This window comes from Coffea arabica, chromosome 6c, assembly GCF_036785885.1.
Source record: "Coffea arabica cultivar ET-39 chromosome 6c, Coffea Arabica ET-39 HiFi, whole genome shotgun sequence".
NCBI lineage: Eukaryota > Viridiplantae > Streptophyta > Magnoliopsida > Gentianales > Rubiaceae > Coffea > Coffea arabica.
This window is the reverse complement of record NC_092320.1, coordinates 40241342-40251496: the sequence shown is the minus strand read 5'-3', so window position 1 is coordinate 40251496 and position 10155 is coordinate 40241342. Positions and strand designations below refer to the sequence as shown.

General features: G+C 39.9%; 1 long non-coding RNA gene across 1 annotated transcript; it reads left to right on the top strand.

The window, feature by feature from the left end:
• Positions 1 to 299: 299 nt before the first annotated feature.
• On the top strand, positions 300 to 5892 carry LOC140008600 (uncharacterized). Its single transcript, XR_011816109.1, has 3 exons — positions 300 to 2517; positions 4913 to 5000; positions 5731 to 5892. It is a non-coding gene; the product is annotated as an uncharacterized lncRNA (long non-coding RNA).
• Positions 5893 to 10155: the final 4263 nt, after the last annotated feature.

Sequence of the window (10155 nt, the reverse complement as noted above, 5' to 3'; positions counted from 1 at the left end):
TCTAGTGTATTTTTGGCTTCACATTAATTTCCAGGAAAAACAAAAGAAAAAGAGAAAAGGAAAAAGAAAGAAAAAGTGAAAATGACAAGTGTGACTGCATGCACTTGGACAAGTGTCTTTTCTATGTTTTAGACAACTAAGCACCTAAGGGGTGAGGTGTTAGGGACATTTGAGAAGTTAAGGAATTTTTGGGGGTCAAAGTAGAATTTTGTGAGGGCTAAAAACTAAAAAAAAAGAGAAAGCAAAACCAAAAAAAAACAGAAAAGGAGGAGGTCGGCCAAAAAAACAAGGCTGGGGCTGAGAGCAAAAAGGAGAGGAAAAAACAGAGAAAAAAAAAAAAGAAGAAGGCGGCGGATGGAAAAACGGAAGGCTTCGGCTTCAGTGGCGGCGGAGCTTGAGAAACGCAGAAGAAAGGAGAGTGGCGAACAAGAAAAAAAACAGAACAACAAAGAAAGAGGGGCAAAAAAAAAGGAAAAGAAACTGAGAGTAAAGGGAGAGAGGGAGGCATCGACAAAAACAGAGAGAGAAGAACTTCAGCGGGAGTCTGGGGAAGAAAAAGGGATGAGAGTGACGGTTGAAAAGGGCCGCGAGAGAGAAAAACAAAGAAAACAGAGGGAGGAGGTCGCGGATGAAAAAGGGCTTCGGCCTTGAGAGAAAACAGAGGAAGGCTGAAGAAAGGCTACGGGGGAGTGAAAGAAAAACAAAGGGAGCGGCGGATGGGCTGAACACGAACAGGAAAAAACAGGCAACCATCGGAGAGGCTTGAGAAAGGAGGGCAAAAACAGAGCAACAAAAAGGGTCGGAAAAAAACTGGAAATTGGGGAAGGGGGCTTCAGCGAACAAGAAAAAGAAAACAATAAGAAAGAAAGGGAAACAAGCTGCGGAGAGGGTTGAGCTGAGAGTAAAGCCTGCAGCCAAAGAAGAAACGGAGCAACAGGAAAAGGAAAAAACCGGAGAAAAAGGAAGGCTAGCGGAAGAACAGAGCAAGGTAGGAGCAAAATGAGAAAAAGCAAAGCAATGGGCTTCGGGCGGCTTCGGGCTGAAACGGATGAAGGAGAAAACATGATAAGAATGGCAAAGGCAGTTGGCGGCTGACGGGCCAGAGGAGGAAAGAAAGCAAAAACGCAAGGGGAAAACAGAGGGGCTGTGAACAAGAAGAAAATTGGCAAAGGAAATCTGGGCAACAATTGCAGCTTGCGGCTGGAAAGGACAACACAGAGCCGCCGCTGCTCATGCTGCCACCACCGGAATCCGCTGTCATCTGCGAATCTTCACCGTGGAAGACCACTGTAAGTCATCCTTTGCCTGTACGTTCAATCTTCCAGAGCATGCTTGCCGTGAGTTGTTGTTTCAATTTTCCTGTGGTTTGTTCATGGGTTTTAGAATACGCATGCGTTATGTACTTGATTGGATTGAAATTATATTGATTGTTTCTGATTGTTCATGCTGAAAAATTTTGGGTCGATCATGGCTCCAATTGAGCCGAGAATCAATGGTGTTTTTTATGCACTTTTAGTGTTTGTTAAAATGCCCGAACAATGTGTTTGTATGAATTCGACAGGAATTGACGCCGATGCTTATTTCCTCTGCTTTGTAATTTAACTTCAGACTTTTAGAACTTCATAATTTGGCCCCAAAATGTTCATAATTCTTTCAATTAGATCCTTGCTTTTGTTGTGTTGGAGCCCTTTAATCTTTCCCCTTTATTCTGATATGGCCCAAAATTTGGAAAAATTGAACTAATTTTGCCCTTTTAAGTTTAATTTTCTGTTTGCATATTTTATGTGACTTTTTTTTTGAATAGATTAATTCTGGGTTTTTAGGTCATAATTGCGGTTTAATAATTTTAGTTGGTTTTATCATGTTGGGTTGAATGAAACAAATGTTTTTGGATCAAGAATTATGTTTGTTTGGGTCTAACAAAATGGGTTTTGATTACTTTTGATTGGATTTTGATATATCTTAGATAGCCAAAGCCCTTGCATTATTCGGATTGGGCTGGAGTAATTAAACGATGGGCTGGTCTGATGTGTTTTAAGGCTTTCGGTCTGGGCTTCAGAGGAAAAGCCCAGATGTTTTGGTTGGACCAATCGACAGGCCAGCCCATCTGTTTTCTCGGATTTATTTGATGGGTTGAAGATAATTTTGGCCCAAACGAATAAGGCCCAATGGCCTGTTTGACTAAGAAAATAATTTTGCAAATCAGTCCCTGAGTTTCTCTTTAACTATACTGTGGCCCTGGACATTTTCCACTTCTTTCATTTCGGTCCTTACTTTAATTGCAAATAAGTCCTTGAACTTTATTTTTCTTTAATTTTGGCCCCAAAACTTTGCCAATCTTTGCAATCAATCCTTTCTTCTCTTGACTTCTTAAATGTGGGTTGTTGACAGGATTTAATTGATTCAAATTCATGTTTATTTTTATCCTTTGTGATTATTTGTCAAATAAATTGGTGCCTTGACCCTTTTATTGTTTTGAAGCCATTTTTACTTCATTTGATTACCATCGAAGGGGAGGTATAATTTCTTTTATCGTTTTTGTGTCTTCTATGTGATCCAACGTGTTACGTGCGAAATACATGTCTACTTTGCTTTCCTAGCCTTTCTTTAATTTCTTTTATTTATGTCATTTACTTTTGCTTTTTATTTAAGTTAGTTTTTATGGGGTATGTGAACACCTCTTGGCTTGTAATAGATAGGGCTTGGAGGAGCATGTGAGGCCCCAGTTCGTACTACGTTGATATATTCATTAATTTGGCGGTAACGTTTGGTTTTGGGAGTATTTCGAAAACCCTAAGTAGGAATTAAGATTTAAACCCTAAGTTCCGGTTAAGATTGAAAACCCGTTTTTTTCCTACATTTTCTTTATTAGAAAATTCCCCAGATAATTTTTATGAGTAAATATAGTTTTTAGATGATTTTTCTAGTATTAGTTAGTTTTTGAGAAATTAAGAACGTATATCGGACGTGGGACCCACTAGTGTGAAAAGTTCGGAAAAATTCGGCCAATTAGGTTAAATTCCGGATACTGTGTAAAATTTATCGGGTGTTAAGAGATAAGTAGAGAGTGAGAAGTGATTGATGTGAGAGGGAAAAAGAAAGATAAGAATGCATTAATGAGTGTGACAAGTGTCACAATATGATTGGTTGGACTTTATGGTTTACTATTCACATTTTTGACTTTTGACCAAAATTAGTTAATATCTCCAAAAATTCACAAAAAAATCACCATTTTTCACCTCTTGATGGCCGAACCTCTCAAGCTCAAGAAGAAAGAAATTCTTCAACTTTCAAGCTTCCATTTCACTCAATCTTCCAAAACCAACCACATAACTTAGATTCTACTCCATAAAATCTATCCTTTGGGTGCTTGTGAGTGGTCTATTGAAGTTTGTTTGAAGACTTAAGGTGTCCAACATCTTCCTCTCTCTTGGTTACTTGGTAAGTGGTATATGAACGCCCTCCTATATCTAATGATGTTGAATTTATGCCTAATGGTGGCTATTGTGTTAGAAATTGTGGTTTATTTCATGGTTTGGAATGATTGGTTGAGTTTTTATTTTTATTTTTTTGGAATTTTCTGGTTTCATATGATCTTGATGGTGTGGTTGTTTTTGATGGTTGGTAATAAGGGGTTTTGGATCTAGTAGGTGCATTTGATAGGAAATTGCAATCAATTTTGAATTTGGAAGAATTTCTGGAAAATTAGGGTTCTTGGTTGAACATTCTGTCCGAAATTTTGGGTCATAGATAGAGGCCGAATTTGACTTTGCTCAAAACATGAAAGTTGTAGGTATTGATGTGTTTGAGGTGCCTGTAAAATTTCAGGTCATTTGGTTTAGTGTAGAATGAGATATGACGAAATTACTGTAGCTGTTCTGCTTTGGACAGAATGCGAAAACTGTACTGGTAATTGGCCATTTTGACTGGAATTGGTTTGGATTTTGAAGTTGGTGTCTTCTGATGAAATGTAGCTAGATGTCTTAGCTAACATATGCCTTTGGAATTTCGGCATTTGGACTTGTATGGACTGAGATATACCGATTACAGTTTTCTGTGTTTTGCAAACCTGTTTTGGTAATTCTGGTTTCGTATTTTGCATATTTGACCTAGTTGTGCTAGGATTTGGACTGAGTGGCCTTCTACATTGTTGTACCCCTGTTTCTTAGCTTCGAAACGGTGGGTCTTACACCCCCATCCGATAACCGTAGTGAATTTGGTGCCATTACCGCATATTGAGGTCAAATACGGTTTGTGATTCTGGTACGTTTTTGGAAAGTTTATGGCTGGAACTTTGACTTCACATTTGACTGAGTTACAAGCTGTTTGGGCTTCCGACCAAAACACCAAACTTATAACCCTATATCAGAGCTTTCTAACGCCCTTGGAATTTCATGAATCGGATTTATAAAACCTGAGATATAGCCGAGCAAACAAGGCCTGCCCGCGAAAATGACCAGAAATCTGTTTTGGTCCTGATGACCAATTTCCGTTCCGAATTTGGATTGCCGACCTTCATGAAAGTTGTTCCATTTGGAATGAACTATCTAACTGCCAATTTTCAGCTCTTTTGACCATGTGTAGCATAGAAAACAGTTAGCACTCAAAACTGACCATTTGTGCATTGGCCAGATTTCGTAAGTGATTGTGTTTGGTTCATTTGGGACTAAAGCCTCTAGTTTCAGTTCTGGATGTCTTCATAACAGTTGTTGTTCATCCTTTAAGCTTCGATATGGCGTCTCATACGCCTTAATCCAATATTCGTAGCTCAACTTATGAGTAAACTAGAAACAAGTGTCAAATCTGCCGTTTCCGTTTCCGTCTGTCATATTTACGTGCGCGCGTGTTGTTTTGCCGTTTTGCTTGTTTTGGGCATGTTAGTGGCCGTTTGTGATAAAATCTTCTATTTCAGACAGCGGTGAGCTAGGCGGAGCCGGTGGGGCCCACTACTAGCGAACGCGCGAAGCGATTTTGCTTTCGTACTACTTTTGGTATTTTGAGTAAGTATTCAGGCCGGTTTGGTGTGTTTTCTTTGCTATGTGTTTGAGATATGTGAAAAGGGCACTTAGGCGAGGGTGTACTTTATCGCACTCGACCTAAACCCTAATTTGAATGTATAATTGTACTTGGCATATGTATATGAACCTTTTGGAACCAAAACCCTTGAGCTTGTGGCTCGGGGCGACTTTCGAATAAAGTTTGTGAAGTTTGCAAAGTTTGTGATTTTGAATAATTTTGTGAAGTTTGTGAGTTTGGGGCGAACTCTTGACCTGGTTGGACTATTCGAGCCGGTTAGGGTTTGGTCGAAGTCAGTCCAACTTAGTCTGAGGTCACCAAGTTTGTAGGTTCATGTTATGAACCAATTTTGTGAATCCGGTTCACCGAGAAGGTGACCAAGTTTGTGACCCGAGCTTGTGACTCAAGCTCAAGTTTGTGATTTCGTTCGCCCGGGCAAGTTTGTGAGGTGACTGGCCAGTGAGGGTGATAAGGTGTCGGTGGGTGTACAAGTGAAGTTCTACGGACTATTATTTGCAGTCGACGGAGTGTCGGCAGGAGATCACGCATGGCACATGAGTTGGCTTTGGAGCCACCTGTATCCTTATTATGTGATGTTACTTTTCTGCTTTTGCTTTACTCTTATTGTGTAACTGTTACGTGAAATTTATGCTTTCGCCCCTGTTTACTTACTAAGCATATAGCTTACCCCATTCCTTTTGTTTTCCTTAACAGGGGCCGACGCGGGGACTTTTGGCTCGTATACTAGTATAGTTAGATTGGCTTGTAATAGTTGAACAGTTAGGATGTTTGTTTTTGTTTTGGTGGTTTGACTCGATACTTTTGGAGAATGTAATTATAACTCTTTTGGGGTTGTATATATTGTATTTAGTGCTCTTTCGAACTTTAAGTTTTGAGTCCTGGCGCGAGCTAGGCAGGCGGCCCGCCGATACCCTTGGGTTCGCCCTTGGGAGAAGTGGGGTCGTCACAGTTGGTATCAGAGCTTAGGCTTTCGATCTCTGTAGTGTATCCTAGGCTTGAAGTTTAGGATGCCGGACTGTGGGATACTTGGCTATTAAGGTAAATATTGAATGCTAAGATTTTGATATTCACTTTTGTAATTTTCCATAAGGCAAAGTGGGGATTGAGTTGATTGCACTTGGAGATGGCCAGTCCCAGTGTGAATCGATTTGGTTCTTACTTAATATTGAAGTTAGCTATTTGGACCTATTCTTTAGGTTTGCACCCTAGGGCCGCCGGGGCGGTGCTGGTGGATTAGGTAGGTTCCGTAGGGGAGGCGTGTAGGACCGTTGATGGAATTTCCTTTTGACTATCTGATATGTTTAATTTGTTATATCTGCCATGTTTATTTTGTTATAACCAATATGCCTGGCTTCTTTTGTTACCCAGTGATTGACTACATTTTTGGAGCCGTAGTGCTCACGTAAATAATGGATTTTGCACCGACCGGATGTCGGATAACTTGTATATTTTTAGTGTGACTTTGTAAAAATATGTATATTTGAGTATAATCTTTTGAGCTTATTTGTTTGAACCCGGCTTTTGAATTTATTCGTACTTGTGTGGTTGTAGACCGGCTACTACTCGAGTGGTTGAACTTTTGAGGCATTGCCTGTTGTGTACTTGACTGCTTTTGAGGATTATTTGATCTGATTAGTGCAAGTTGGAATTTCGAGGACGAAATTCTTTTAAGGAGGGGAGATTGTGAGGCCCCAGTTCGTACTACGTTGATATATTCATTAATTTGGCGGTAACGTTTGGTTTTGGGAGTATTTCGAAAACCCTAAGTAGGAATTAAGATTTAAACCCTAAGTTCCGGTTAAGATTGAAAACCCGTTTTTTTCCTACATTTTCTTTATTAGAAAATTCCCCAGATAATTTTTATGAGTAAATATAGTTTTTAGATGATTTTTCTAGTATTAGTTAGTTTTTGAGAAATTAAGAACGTATATCGGACGTGGGACCCACTAGTGTGAAAAGTTCGGAAAAATTCGGCCAATTAGGTTAAATTCCGGATACTGTGTAAAATTTATCGGGTGTTAAGAGATAAGTAGAGAGTGAGAAGTGATTGATGTGAGAGGGAAAAAGAAAGATAAGAATGCATTAATGAGTGTGACAAGTGTCACAATATGATTGGTTGGACTTTATGGTTTACTATTCACATTTTTGACTTTTGACCAAAATTAGTTAATATCTCCAAAAATTCACAAAAAAATCACCATTTTTCACCTCTTGATGGCCGAACCTCTCAAGCTCAAGAAGAAAGAAATTCTTCAACTTTCAAGCTTCCATTTCACTCAATCTTCCAAAACCAACCACATAACTTAGATTCTACTCCATAAAATCTATCCTTTGGGTGCTTGTGAGTGGTCTATTGAAGTTTGTTTGAAGACTTAAGGTGTCCAACATCTTCCTCTCTCTTGGTTACTTGGTAAGTGGTATATGAACGCCCTCCTATATCTAATGATGTTGAATTTATGCCTAATGGTGGCTATTGTGTTAGAAATTGTGGTTTATTTCATGGTTTGGAATGATTGGTTGAGTTTTTATTTTTATTTTTTTGGAATTTTCTGGTTTCATATGATCTTGATGGTGTGGTTGTTTTTGATGGTTGGTAATAAGGGGTTTTGGCTCTAGTAGGTGCATTTGATAGGAAATTGCAATCAATTTTGAATTTGGAAGAATTTCTGGAAAATTAGGGTTCTTGGTTGAACATTCTGTCCGAAATTTTGGGTCATAGATAGAGGCCGAATTTGACTTTGCTCAAAACATGAAAGTTGTAGGTATTGATGTGTTTGAGGTGCCTGTAAAATTTCAGGTCATTTGGTTTAGTGTAGAATGAGATATGACGAAATTACTGTAGCTGTTCTGCTTTGGACAGAATGCGAAAACTGTACTGGTAATTGGCCATTTTGACTGGAATTGGTTTGGATTTTGAAGTTGGTGTCTTCTGATGAAATGTAGCTAGATGTCTTAGCTAACATATGCCTTTGGAATTTCGGCATTTGGACTTGTATGGACTGAGATATACCGATTACAGTTTTCTGTGTTTTGCAAACCTGTTTTGGTAATTCTGGTTTCGTATTTTGCATATTTGACCTAGTTGTGCTAGGATTTGGACTGAGTGGCCTTCTACATTGTTGTACCCCTGTTTCTTAGCTTCGAAACGGTGGGTCTTACACCCCCATCCGATAACCGTAGTGAATTTGGTGCCATTACCGCATATTGAGGTCAAATACGGTTTGTGATTCTGGTACGTTTTTGGAAAGTTTATGGCTGGAACTTTGACTTCACATTTGACTGAGTTACAAGCTGTTTGGGCTTCCGACCAAAACACCAAACTTATAACCCTATATCAGAGCTTTCTAACGCCCTTGGAATTTCATGAATCGGATTTATAAAACCTGAGATATAGCCGAGCAAACAAGGCCTGCCCGCGAAAATGACCAGAAATCTGTTTTGGTCCTGATGACCAATTTCCGTTCCGAATTTGGATTGCCGACCTTCATGAAAGTTGTTCCATTTGGAATGAACTATCTAACTGCCAATTTTCAGCTCTTTTGACCATGTGTAGCATAGAAAACAGTTAGCACTCAAAACTGACCATTTGTGCATTGGCCAGATTTCGTAAGTGATTGTGTTTGGTTCATTTGGGACTAAAGCCTCTAGTTTCAGTTCTGGATGTCTTCATAACAGTTGTTGTTCATCCTTTAAGCTTCGATATGGCGTCTCATACGCCTTAATCCAATATTCGTAGCTCAACTTATGAGTAAACTAGAAACGAGTGTCAAATCTGCCGTTTCCGTTTCCGTCTGTCATATTTACGTGCGCGCGTGTTGTTTTGCCGTTTTGCTTGTTTTGGGCATGTTAGTGGCCGTTTGTGATAAAATCTTCTATTTCAGACAGCGGTGAGCTAGGCGGAGCCGGTGGGGCCCACTACTAGCGAACGCGCGAAGCGATTTTGCTTTCGTACTACTTTTGGTATTTTGAGTAAGTATTCAGGCCGGTTTGGTGTGTTTTCTTTGCTATGTGTTTGAGATATGTGAAAAGGGCACTTAGGCGAGGGTGTACTTTATCGCACTCGACCTAAACCCTAATTTGAATGTATAATTGTACTTGGCATATGTATATGAACCTTTTGGAACCAAAACCCTTGAGCTTGTGGCTCGGGGCGACTTTCGAATAAAGTTTGTGAAGTTTGCAAAGTTTGTGATTTTGAATAATTTTGTGAAGTTTGTGAGTTTGGGGCGAACTCTTGACCTGGTTGGACTATTCGAGCCGGTTAGGGTTTGGTCGAAGTCAGTCCAACTTAGTCTGAGGTCACCAAGTTTGTAGGTTCATGTTATGAACCAATTTTGTGAATCCGGTTCACCGAGAAGGTGACCAAGTTTGTGACCCGAGCTTGTGACTCAAGCTCAAGTTTGTGATTTCGTTCGCCCGGGCAAGTTTGTGAGGTGACTGGCCAGTGAGGGTGATAAGGTGTCGGTGGGTGTACAAGTGAAGTTCTACGGACTATTATTTGCAGTCGACGGAGTGTCGGCAGGAGATCACGCATGGCACATGAGTTGGCTTTGGAGCCACCTGTATCCTTATTATGTGATGTTACTTTTCTGCTTTTGCTTTACTCTTATTGTGTAACTGTTACGTGAAATTTATGCTTTCGCCCCTGTTTACTTACTAAGCATATAGCTTACCCCATTCCTTTTGTTTTCCTTAACAGGGGCCGACGCGGGGACTTTTGGCTCGTATACTAGTATAGTTAGATTGGCTTGTAATAGTTGAACAGTTAGGATGTTTGTTTTTGTTTTGGTGGTTTGACTCGATACTTTTGGAGAATGTAATTATAACTCTTTTGGGGTTGTATATATTGTATTTAGTGCTCTTTCGAACTTTAAGTTTTGAGTCCTGGCGCGAGCTAGGCAGGCGGCCCGCCGATACCCTTGGGTTCGCCCTTGGGAGAAGTGGGGTCGTCACAGTTGGTATCAGAGCTTAGGCTTTCGATCTCTGTAGTGTATCCTAGGCTTGAAGTTTAGGATGCCGGACTGTGGGATACTTGGCTATTAAGGTAAATATTGAATGCTAAGATTTTGATATTCACTTTTGTAATTTTCCATAAGGCAAAGTGGGGATTGAGTTGAT